The 13,273-nt window shown below is 44.7% G+C and overlaps 1 non-coding gene across 1 annotated transcript; it reads right to left on the bottom strand.

Annotated features, from left to right (window-relative positions):
- Positions 1-11,550: 11,550 nt before the first annotated feature.
- On the bottom strand, positions 11,551-11,623 carry trnav-uac (transfer RNA valine (anticodon UAC)). Its single transcript has one exon. It is a non-coding gene; the product is annotated as a tRNA-Val (tRNA).
- Positions 11,624-13,273: the final 1,650 nt, after the last annotated feature.

The following is a 13,273-nucleotide window of genomic DNA, read 5'->3' on the forward strand; positions in this document are numbered from 1 at the left end:
CCCTTCTTGAATAATGGTACTACGTTAGCTGTTCTCCAGTCCTCTGGTACATCCCCTGTGGCCAGAGAGGTTCTGAAAATTTGTGTCAGAGCCCCTGCAATCTCCTCCTTTGCCTCACACAACAGACTGGGATACATCTCGTCCGGGCCTGGGGATTTATCCACTTTTTGGCCTGCTAACACCGCTAGTGCCTCCTCCCTCTCGATGCTAATATGTTCAAGTATGTCACAGTCCCCTTGCCCGATTTCTATGTCTACATCGTCTTTCTCCATAGTGAACACAGATGCAAAAAATTCATTTAAAACCCCACTTACATCATCTGGCTCTACACACAGATTGCCACTTTGGTCCCTAATCGGCTCTACCCTTTCCCTGGTTATCCTCTTGCCCTTAATATACTTATAAAACATCTTAGGTTTTTCCTATATTTTGCTCACCAGTGTTATATCATGGCCCCTCCTCGCCCTCCTAATTTCTCTTTTAATTATGCCACTGCACTTTTGATACTCCTCTAGGGCTTCCTCCATCTTCAGTCTTTTGTAATTGCCAAAAGCCCCCCTTTTTTTCCTAATGCATTTTTGTATATCCCTTGTCATCCAAGGTTCCCTTTGCTTGTTGGTCCCACCCTTGACCTTTTGCAGGAACATGTTGGCATTGTACTCTCTCTATTTCCCTTCTGAAATTCTCCCACTGTTTGATGTGGATTTTCCTATAAGTAGCTGCTCCCAGTCCACTTTGGCCAGATCCTGCCTCATCATATTAAAATCGGCCTTCCCCCAATTTAGAACCCTTATTTCCGGGCCGTCTTTGTCTTTTTCCATGACCACCTTAAATCTCACCGAATTATGGTCACTGTCGCCAAAATGCTCTCCTACTGACACTTCCACCACTTGCCCGGCTACATCCCCTAGAATTAGGTCCAGTACCGCCCCCTCTCTTGTAGGACTTTCTACATGTTGGCTCAAAAAGCTCTCCTGGATGCACTTTAAGGATTCTGCACCCTCTAAGCCGTTCACACTCTGACTATCCCAATTAATATTGGGGAAGTTGAAATCCCCCACTATTATTACCCTATTATTTTCGCACTTCTCTGAGATTTGCCTACATATCTGTTCCTCTATCTCCCCCTGACTGTTTGGGGGCCTATAGTACACTCCCAGCAAAGTGCTTGCCCCCTTTTTGTTTTTAAGTTCTACCCATATTGCCTCATTAGAGGAACCCGCTAATACATCGTCCCTCCTTACAGCAGTAATTGACTCCTTAATTAATATTGCAACACCCCCTCCACTTTTACACACCCTCTGTCTCGCCTGAAGATTCTATACCCCGGAATATTGAGCTGCCAGTCCTGACCCTCCCTCAACCATGCCTCCGTGATAGCAACAATATCGTACTCCCATGTGTTCAACAACAACTTCAGTTCATCCACCTTACTTGCAAGACTCCTTGCTTTAAAATAAATGCCTTCCAGCCCTGCCATATTCCCTTTTGCCTTCACATATTTGCTCTGCCTTCCCAGCTGACTTGTTTCTTCCTCTGTATTTGGCTGTCAATCACCCCCTACTATAGCTCCACTCTGTATCCCATCCCCCTGCCAAGTTAGTTTAACCCCCCCCCCAGCAGTGCTAGCAAACCTCCCCGCAAGGATATTGGTTCCCCTCTGGTTCAGGTGTAAACCGTCCGACTTGTACAAGTCCCACCTTTCCCAGAAGCAGACCCAGTGATCCAGGAAACTAAAGCCCTCCCTCCTGCACCATCCCTTTAGCCACGCATTCATCTGTTCTATCTTCCTATTCCTATATTCACCAGCACGTGGCACCGGGAGTAATCCAGAGATTACAACCTTTGAGGTCCTGCTCCTTAATCTTCCACCTAGCTCCCTAAATTCTTGCTGCAGGACCTCATTCCTCTTTTTACCTATGTCATTGGTACCAATGTGGACCACGACCTCTGGCTGTTCACCCTCCCCCTCCAGAATGCCCTGCAGCCGCTCAGTGACATCCTTGACCCTGGCACCAGGGAGGCAACAAACCATCCTGGATTCACGTCTACGGCCACAGAAACGCCTATCTGTTCCCCTTACTATAGAATCCCCTACCACTATTGCTCTCCCACTCTTTTTGCTCCCTTCCTGGGCAGCAGGAGCACCCCCAGTGCCAGGAAGTTGGCTGCTGCTGCCTGCCCCAGGTGAGTCATCCCCCTCAACAGTATCCAAATTTGTATACCTGGTATCAAAAGGCTGCCTGTTCAAATGACGTCGGGGTCACTGTTCTTTTACAGCTCATATCAGTCTGGATATTTAATATCTTAACTGTTAACTCACAACAATGAGAAATTGTATCAGATGTATGTTTTATATTGGTTAGATGTAGGTCTCGCTGGCAAGGCCAGCATTTATTGCCAATGCCTGAGGTGATGGTGTGTCACTGTAGTCGCCTTTCACCACTTACAGATCTACACCATAGAAGCAGAGAATGGATACAGCACAGAAGGAGGCCATTCGGCCCGTCCAGCCCGTGCCGGCTCTCTGCAAGAGCCCTTCAGCTAGTCCCACTCCGCCGCCCTCTCCCCGTAGCCCTGCACATTTTATTTCCTTCAGGCGCTTATCCAAGATTTACATGCATCTGCGTTATTTATTCATTTATTTGGGTAAATCTGTCTCATTCAAAAAGCATGTTCTGGCTATTTATGCCTGTCTTAGCTTTAAATGCCACGCAAATACATTCATACAGAACACCAATACACACACATCTATTGAGAAATAACACACAGATACAATCACATTTCTTCATCGCCAGCCCACTGATATTCACAAAATCCATTTAGAAGGATCTCACTTTCAAACACAGATATTTATATATTGATAACCTGATGGAGATGATAAAAGTCAAGAATATAAAAGTACAACTGACACACAAAATGAGACTGGATAGGCACTTGAAGGAAATAAACTTGCAGAGCTACGGGGATAGAGCGGGGGGAATGGGACTGACTGGATTGCTCCACAGAGAGCTGGCACGGACTGGAAGGACCGAATGGCCTCCTTCTGTGCTGTTATGACTCGATGACTCAATGACATGCAAAGGATCGCACTCAGAACACAAACACTCGCTTGATCTAGAAACATGCCACCCATGTACACACAGTCACAGCTCATATTGTCACCCGAAGCTGGTTCCATTTCTGTGAAAATTATTTTGTAGAAATTCAATCATTTATTTAGCTCTGAGCATGTGATGAGCCTTTATCCCTAGCTCATTGTATTTTAGGAGCCTTGGTTTAAAATGTTGAGTGTTTATGACACGCACCCAGCCCCAGAATCGCCATTGTGAAAGTAGGAGACTGCTCGAAATACACAACAGGGCCGGCAACTTGTGAAAAACAATTAAACTTTTGGCGTGTAGACTTTTCACAGAAATTGAACCAGCTTCGTGTGACAATATGAGCTGTGAGTGGGTGTACATGGGCGGCAAGTTTCTATATCAAGCGAGTGTTTGTGTTCTGAGTGCGATCCTTTGCATTTCATTGAGTCATAGAATCATAACGGCACAGAAGGAGGCCATTGGGCCCTTCCAGTCCGTGCCGGCTCTCTGTAGAGCAATCTAGTCAGTCTCATTCCCCCCGCTCTATGCCCGTAGCTCTGCAAGTTTATTTCCCCCAAGTGCTTATCCAGTCTCCCTTTGTGTGTCAGTTGTACATTTAATTTCTTGACTTTTATCATATGCATCAGGTTATCAATATATAAATATCTGTGTTTGAACGAGAGATTCTTCGAAATGGATTTTGTGTGTATCAGTGGGCTGGTGATGAATAAATGTGATTGTATCTGTGTGTTATTTCTCAATGTATTTGTGTGTATCTGTGTTCTATATAAATGTATTTGCGTGGCATTTAAAAGGAATACAGGCATAAAGAGCCAGAACATGCTTTTTGAATGAGACAGATTCACCCAAATAAATAAATCAATAATACAGATGGATGTAAATCTTGGATAAGTGCCTGAAGGGAATAAAATGTGCAGGGCTACGGGGAAAGGGCGGGGGAGTCGGACTAGCTGAAGGGCTGTTGCAGAGAGCTGGCACGGGGTGGACGGGCCGAATGGCCTCCTTCTGTGCTGTATCCATTCTCTGATTCTATGGTGTAGATCTGTAAGTGGTGAAAGGCGACTACAGTGTTTCACCACCACCCCAGTGATGGGCAATAAATGCTGGCCTTGCCAGCGAGACCGACATCCCAGGAACAATATAAAAAAATATCTCATACAAGTACTCATTGTTGTGAGTTAACAAATGAGATATTAATTGTCCAGACTGATATGAGCTGTAAAGGGATAGTAACCCCGACGTGATTTGAACACGCAGCATTCTGATCTGAAGTCAGACGCGCTACCGTGGCGCCACGAGGTCCAGACAACCTCGACTGTGTATTCAAGTTCATATATACAGAAGTATCATACCTGGTTCCTGGTGGTCGAATGACACTCACCCGCTTTCGATTCTCAATCAAGGAATTTATGTTGACAAAAGATTTGGGAACAGTAAATTGCAGAAAAATAATTCAAGTCTTTGAGACGAGTAATAATTGCTTTAATCTTGGTTAATAAATCCATTACTTTCTGTTACAGATTTCGGTTACAGACGCTCTTTGCGTGACATTTGTTCCGCGTTTAATTTTACAAACTGGGTGAGATCGCTGATCGCGGGGAGACAGTGGGAGCTTCAGCTGGCTCCACTGTCAGGATGTGGAAGGATTCACGTTAGGGGTGTGTGGGGGAATCAGTGACATTGTTTATAAAGGGCAGCGGGGGAGAAGGGCTGAGAGCACTCAGTGTGGGACAGAAGCTGTTTAAATTGAGGCAACACATTGCCGATCAGCACAGAGCGCGTTAACTGACTCAGTAGCCCTCTGCTGCTGCTACGGAGCCGGCGATTTCAACATTTTAGCGGTTATCAGGCTCGAGCCCGGCTGGAAACATATATTTTTTAAACTTGCTGTGACGAGCAACCAGAGGCGAATTTATTCTCCTGTCAAAAGAGCCACAGCGGCTTCTACCTTGTTCTTTATTTGCTCTTTATTTCACTTCACTGAGTTAGATGTATTTCTTAAGGCTAAATGGATCAAGGGGTATGGGGAGAACGCAGGGACTGGGTACTGAATTTGGACGATCAGCCATTTTAATATTGATTTTAACCCTTACGATGGTAAAAGAAAGTCTACACGCCAAAAGAACCACGCAGAGCTAGAGACAATACTAGGCATGGTTAACTACTTAGCCAAGTTTCCCCCGAGTCTCTCCGAAATCAACGCACCCATGCGTCAGTTGCTCAAACAATCCAATGAGTTCCTGTGGGACAAACAACATGACACAGCATTTCAGAAAATGAAAGACCTAATCACCAGAGAACCAGGACCAGTTCTTGCCTACTTCGACCCCAACAAAGAGCTCAGACTACAAGTGGACGCCTCAAAGCATGGACTAGGCACTGTATTACTGCAAGAAGGAAAGCCCATTGGCTACGCTTCCAGATCTCTCACAGACAGTGAAATCAACTATGCTCAAATCGAGAAAGAGTTATATGCAATTCTGTTTGGATATAAGCGTTTCCACCAGTACGTCTATGGCCGCCAAGTCATTGTGGAATCCGACCACAAGCCCCTCGAGTCAATCATGAGGAAACCACTAGCCACAGCCCCACCAAGGCTACAGAGAATGATCTTTCAGCTACTGAAGTATGACTTCACAATCATTCACCGTCCAGGCAAAGACATTCCTGTCGCAGACACGCTCTCCAGAAAGTCTCTTAGCTACCAGGACAGCAGCTTCAGTGAATGCATGGATGTGCAGGTGCACATGGTGTACAACAGCTTACCTGTGAATGACTCAAAACAGAAGGAGATCCGAGCAGAAACAGAGAAAGATGCACAACTCACACTGCTGAGCAAAGTCATACATGAAGGATGGCCTGAGTAAAGAAGGAAACGCCCTCAGAGCATATCTGAATTCTGGAACCACAGAGACAAACTGTCACAAATCAACAGAATCGTCTTCAAAGGGGAGAAAATCACCATTCCTACCAGTCTCAGAGAAGAGATGTTGACAGACATTCATGCTGGACATATGGGCATGGAAAAATGCAAACAAAGAGCACGTGACATTATGTTTTGGCCCGGAATGTGCAAACATATTGAGGACATTGTCGGAAAATGTTCCATTTGTCTCGAACGCCGCCCATCAAATGTCAAAGAGCCCATGATACCTCACCGTATCCCAGACAGGCCCGTGCAGGTCGTGGCAATTGATCTGTTCACATGGAACAACGAGGACTACATAGTGACTGTTGATTACAACAGCAGATTTTTTGAACTGGACAAGCTTCACAGCACCACATCTGCAGCTGTGATCCACAAGCAAAAGGCAGCCTTTGCCAGGCATGGCATGGTAGAGACTTTAGTCTCAGACAATGGCCCCCAATATAAATCAAAAGAGTTCGAGTCGTTTGCCAAGGCATGGGATTTCACACATGTCACATCAAGGCCACATTACCCTCAAAGTAATGGCCTTGCTGAAAAAACTGTCCAGATTGCAGAAACACTCATGGACAAAGCCAAAGCGGGCAGAAGAGACCCCTACGTCAGTCTCCTTGGGTACCGCAACATTCCGGTTGACAACTTCAAGTCACCAGCACATCAGTTGATGAGCCGCAGACCTCGCTCAATCCTTCCACGCACCAACCAGCAGCTGCAGCCAGAGGTCGCCAGCTGCAAGCAAGTGCATGCAAAACGTGTACAGAGACAGCAACACCAAAAGAAATGTTATGACAGGTCAGCTCGACTACTGCCACCACTGCAAAATGGAGAATCCATCAGAATCCAGGAGCATGACTACTGGAAGCCAGCAGTCGTCATCCAGCCAGCTGACACTGAGTGATCCCATCACGTCTGCACCCCAAAAGGACAGGTGTACCGCCGCAATCGCAGGCACCTCGGGAACACCAAGGAACAAAAGCGTCATTCCGATGAGAGGATCAGTTCAACAGAGTGTGATGAACAGAGCAATACACAAAACATATCATACTTACCTGAACCTAAACCTGAACCTGAATTGTTGACCGATTCAGAGGCATGCTCAGTTCCATACCACACAAGGTCGGGACGAAAGGTCAAGCCTAGAGTTACCCTTGACTTGTGAACTGTCAAAGAGTGTAGGCGGATCGCTGCCTTAAAAAAAACTGTACATCGTTATTGAAACGTTGAGATGTTTTCACTGCTAGTTAAGTGCTCAGTTTACTTATATGTTGATGCTACTGAGAACATTATGTAGAAGAAAAGTTTAAAAGTAAAGCATAACATTTTTCTTTTAAAAGAAAGGGGATGTAACATTTGCATATTGAATTTGCATTGGCCCGCAGGCATCTGTAAGGAATACCTAGTATATTCACATGTGATCACATGCTGAGTTGTCATTGGCCTGCAGGCATCTGTAAGGACTGCTATTGTTTTGAAGACCCAGGCTAGGGGTCCTAACTCCATCTTGTCCCCACTGTACTGCTGTGAGTAAGATCAGACCTAATGCTTCATAAAAGAGTTTAAACTGCAATACTCCATTGTCCTGCAAGTTATTATTTTGAACAAAGTGTGCAAAACAAGACAGGTATGATTCTCGCTGGTTGAAACTTGCGAGATATTGGCCCAGAAATTCGGGTCGGGGGCTGCCCCTGGGTGTAAGCCCCCGACCTGCACTTAGCTAGTGCGCCGGCAGTTGAGTTGTCGGGCCCCATGAAATTCTGATCCGGGGCCTGGTGCAGCTGTCGGCGCGCAGTGCTTGCGTATCGCAGGGGTGCAGTTAGTGCGATGCGTCCCCTGGGATCACGTGAGCCATGGGCAGCCAATCGGAGGAGGGAAAGCCCATTCATAAATCTGACAGGAAGACCTGTCAAGACTTATAAATACTACGGCCCCAAAATAGCATTAAAACTTCAAATAATTTTTTATAAAACACACTTTTTAAAATAAACTATAAATTACATTAAATAACTTTTTTAAACAATAATTTAAATTTTTGAAAAAACTAATGTTATATTTAACGGGGCTAAAAATAAACTTACCTTGCATTAAAGTATTTAAAAATAATAAACCTGTGGAAAAAATGTTTTAATTTTAATTAATTGACCACTTACCTTGTAAAAAGCAGGCCTTACACCTGCTTTTTACATTTCTAAATCCTGCAGGCTTACGATCCCGGGAAAACCTGCAAAAAAAACCTAAGTTCAAAGCGCACGCGCAGCCTCTCCCGCGCACGCGTTCGACCTCTGAACCTCTTCGTTCAGGGGAACGGAAGTGCCGGAGACACGAATTTCTGGGCCAATATTTTGGGTTCAAATCCCCGACATGCCCTTCTTTTGTCCGCGGATTTTGCACTTGCAGTTGAAACTGTTGAAAAGAATGACTTGCATTGATACAGCGCTTTTCATGAACTCAGGACATCCCAAAGCGCTTTATAAACATTGAAGTACCTTTGAAGTTTTATAATGTGGGGAAAGCTGAGCCGAAATGCCCCTCACATGAATCTGAACTCTTTGGGAAGGAGTTCGGTGCAAATCCTCAGGCTCCTCAATGTCTTGGACTTTCTTTGAATGAGTTATGCTTGTAACTGCACTCGAGCTTGAAACAGCTCCTGGGCATCCATCTCACGGGAGCAGAGTGTGGTCGCTGTGCAGCGGTTAGCGAGTCCGTGACCAGCTTGGGGTGAGACACGTCGCTTTCAATCTATGACATTTCACCAAGGGCCAGAGAATTGAAACGCTGAATGGAACTGTCCCTGTGAGCGATGGATTGAAGGGGACGGCTCTCCAAGCACAGCTGGAGAATGCGCAGTGCAGTAAAAGGGTTCGCAACATTAAATGTCAGAGTTATTAATCATGCAATAATTAGACATATAATTAACAACAGCATTTAGACAAATCCTTGCGAATTTTAAGCGGAGAACTCAAATACGTTATGGTTCCGATTTCGATATTCAAGTTAATCCAACATTGATCGGATTCTAAAATATCTGTTCCAAACGCTACTTTTACATCCTTTCCTCACCTCTTCTACCTGATCATTTGCACGTTTAATTGTGTTACCTATCGCAACTGCCCAACATCTGATGGAAGGTCATCGACCGGAAATGTTAACTCTGTTTCTCTCTCTACAGACGCTGCCTGACCTGTTGAGTTCTTCCATCTTTTTCTCTTTATATTACCGGAACTTGTAACCAGAGTATCAATTCCCTTTTCTCCAAACCACCCTCCTTCCTTCCATGTAGCCTTGTCCAATCAACAGATGGGAACGGACCACGGATCTCCATCTGTGCTGATTGGCTCACCTTAAATAGCGTCACTCAATATAAAGGATGAGCTCACAAACATCAGGCACAGTGCAGTCTGGTCAAAGTCAAGCCACTCCTTTCTTATTCAGAGACATGAACGAGAGTCAGACGCCACAAAATTTAATTGAAGACACAAATACGAGTAACGCTTACTTCCAAATCGTTTCACTGATAAACTCTTTCACTTGATGTAAACGCTGACTGCTTTGAATCTGAAAATGAACACCGTGGGATAGTTTGTTCACTACTGATAATATTATCTGTGAGGAGCAATGCAAAGTTTTCCGTAGTGTAGTGGCTATCACATTCGCTTTACATGCGAAAAGTCCCGCGTTCCAGCCAAGGCGGGCGGGAACATTACAATAGCCAGTATTTTATTCTGTGCAGTGACCAGTCCTGTTAATTTTTATCGAAAGTTGCCACATTTTTCTGCTTTCATAAGCAATGCAAATTTTAAACGAGGTTCCTAAGATACAATGTGTAAAATTAGATGTGGTTAACAGTTCATTACGTACAAAGGGCAAAATGCTTTTTTGAAATGTTTTTCGCCTTTCTTTCATTCTGTAAATTATGGTAATCGGTTATTTAATGGTGATTGCAAAAGATTCAACTGCAAGTTGAATAGTGGCCGGCGACACGAACGCTCATTTTGGATTTGAACCGAGGACTTCTCGGAAACTTAAACAACCACCGAAGCGAAAATCGGACCCCGAGACCGCCGGTTCAAACCTAGCCAGATGAGAAGCTGACCATTGTAAAACCATTTTGTTTGTGTGGCTATTCTTGATGAGCAGAGCACTGGAGACCGAGACAGTGTATTTGCCTTTTCGACCTGTCTTCTGAAGCGCCGCCCGGGCCCACTCCTGCAGTTAATGAGCTGTTAGGATGTTAATGTATCCGGGCTGCAGGAGGCCACCCCAGGCGCAGCAGAGGAGTCTCTGCATTAGTTCTCCGTGGAAACAGTATTTTCCCCTTCTCTCTTCCTCTTCTCTATATCCCTGTGCAGTTTCCTGAATCATAACAGGGAGGGGACATTTTTAGAGACGCGCTTTTTTATTACTTATTGAATGGACAGCCAGCCGGACCGATTGAAACTGCAATTTCAATCCTGTAGCCGACCTTGTGTTTTCCTATTAATCTGTGTTGTTCTGCTTTCCATATTCTCAATGAGAATGCTCCCAGCCTCAATTTTTAAGTAAAATAAGGCCCACCTCTTCAAATAGCGACACGCGAGTGGGAGATTCCCTAAATCAGCGCCAACTTTTCCCAAATCCTTCTTACAGTATCGCAAGCCAAGCTGTGTCCTTTATGGGAAATATCATTGAGAATTACTTCACTCAGTGTAACGCTGCCATTTGAATGGCATAATTCGCCTGTCAATGCGTATTTTATTTATACTAAACCAAACATGAAATTATTCCAGTTTTCAGATTTACTAAACTTGAATGGAGAAAATACCTTAAAATGCCTCTACCCACTTTCGAACCGTTGAGTTTTCATAAAGCGATCACCAGTACACACCGAAAACCCTCCAACACTTGGGTGCATTGCATTGTAGCGCCTCAATAGGAACAGGAGGAGGCCATTCAGCCCCTTCGATCCTGTTGCGCCATTCAATTAGATCAGGGTTGATCAGTATCTTCACTCCATCTACCCGCTTTGTTTCCATAACCCGTAATAACCTTACCCAACAAAAATCTATGGCCAGTAGCGGCAATCTTCAGCCTGTCTCCAGCTGCACTCCCGGATCCAGACAGAAAAGACTTCTTACTGACGGCCACCCAGCAGATCAATGAATTACATTTCTGAACATCAGGGATTCGGTGGTTCCAGGGTTTAAAAGGGAACAAAATATGAACTGGGCCTCACTGTGGATCAGTTTTCTCTTACTCAGAGGTATCTGATTGGTGAAGTTAAATAAAGAACAAGGGAGAAGCCGCTGTAGCCCTATTGACAGGAGAATAAACTAGCCATCCATCTCTCACGTTTCCCAATTCTAACAGAAGTGTAATCGAATATGAAACGTTCACTCTGCTTCGTTATCCACATATACTGCCTGACCACTTGAGAATTTCCACCATTTTCCGTTTCTATTTGAGATTCCCAGCATTTGCAATAATTTTCATTTGTCACTTAAAATAAACCCGCTGATTGTTCATCCACAGCAACATTAAACACAATGTTCCCGCCCGGGCTCGAGCCGAAGACCTTTCGCGTGTAAAGCGAACGTGATAACCACTACACTACGGGAACCGCTGGGTCTGTATCTTCAACAGAGGGGAACTGACCAGTGAAGCCCCTCTGTGCTGATTGGTTCAGCTGATACAGCATCAGTCAATACAAAGGATGAGCTCACAAATATCAGGCGCAGTGCAATCTGGTCAACGTCAGCCCCTCCTTTCTTATTCAACAGAGGGAGAAGAGACATGAGTGGGAGTCAGACGTCACAAACTTTTATAAAAGCTACAAATACGAGTAACACATACTTCCAAATCGTTTCACTGAAAACTTCTTTCATTGATGAAAAAGCTAACTGCATTGAATCTGAAAATGCGCACCGGGCGATATTTTGTTCACTACTGATCCTATTCTCGGTGGGTTCTGCCGCAGCGGCTGCCGTAATGTACCGGTTATCCCTTTCACTTCGCACGTGAAATATCTGCGGTTCGAGCCCGGTCAGATATACGATATTCGCCAGGATTTCGTTATATGCAGTGACCGATCCTGTTAGCTTTAACAAATGTTGTGTCAAATTTCTGCTTTCATAAGCAATTAACAACTTAATCGTGATTCCTAAAATACAATGTGTAAAATGAGATATGGTTAACAGTTGATTACTTACAAAGGGCAAAATGCGTTATTGAAGTGTGTTTCGCCTTTTTTGCATTCTGTAAATTATGGTAATCGGTTATTTAATGGTGATTGCAAAAGATTCAACTGCAAGTTGAATAGTGGCCGGCGACACGAGCGCTCCTTTGGGATTTGAACCGTGGGCTTCTCGGAAATTTAAACAAACACCGAAGCGAAAATCGGATGCCGAGAACGCCGGTTCAAACCTAGCCAGGTGAAGAGCTAACCATTGTAAAACCATTTTGTGTGTGTGGCTATTCTTGATGACCAGAGCACTGGAGACCGAGACAGTGAGATTGCCTTTTCGACACGTCTTCTGAAGCGCCGCCCGGTCCCACTCCTACAGTTAATGAGCTTTTAGGATGTTAATGTATCCGGGCTGCAGGAGGCCGCTCCAGGCGCAGCAGAGGAGTCCCGGCATTAGTTCTCCGTGGAGCAGTATTTTTCGCTTCTCTCTTCCTCTTCTCTATATCGCTGTGCAGTTTCCTGAATCATAACAGGGTGGGGACATTTTTAGTGAGGCGCATTCTTTGTTTCTTATTGAAAAGACACACAGACAGACCGATTGAAACTGCACTTTGAATCCTGTCGCTGATCTTGTGTTTTCCTATTAATCTGTGTTGTTCTGCTTTCCACATTCTCAATGAGAAAGTCCCCAGCCTCAATGTTTAAATAAAATAAGGCCCAGCTCGTCAAATAGCGACACGCGAGTGGGAGATTCCCTAAATCAGCGCAAGCTTTCCCCAAATCCTGCTTACAGTACCGCAACCAAAACTGTGTCCAATATGGGAAATATCATTGAGAATTACTTCACTCACTGTAACGCTGCCATTTGAATGGCATAATTCGCCTGTCAATGCGTATTTTATTTATACTGAACCAAGCATGCAAATTATTCCAGTTTTCATAATCACTAAACTTGAATGGGTAAAGGGCATTAAATTGCCTCTACCCACTTTCGAACCGTTGAGTTTTCGTGCGTTAGCGGAATGCGATAACCACAACACACCGGAAACCCTCCAGCACTCGGGTGCATTGCATTGCAGTGACTCC

Source organism: Somniosus microcephalus, unplaced genomic scaffold, assembly GCF_052327205.1.
Source record: "Somniosus microcephalus isolate GS21.2 unplaced genomic scaffold, FLI_Smic_1.0 unresolved_chr4, whole genome shotgun sequence".
NCBI lineage: Eukaryota > Metazoa > Chordata > Chondrichthyes > Squaliformes > Somniosidae > Somniosus > Somniosus microcephalus.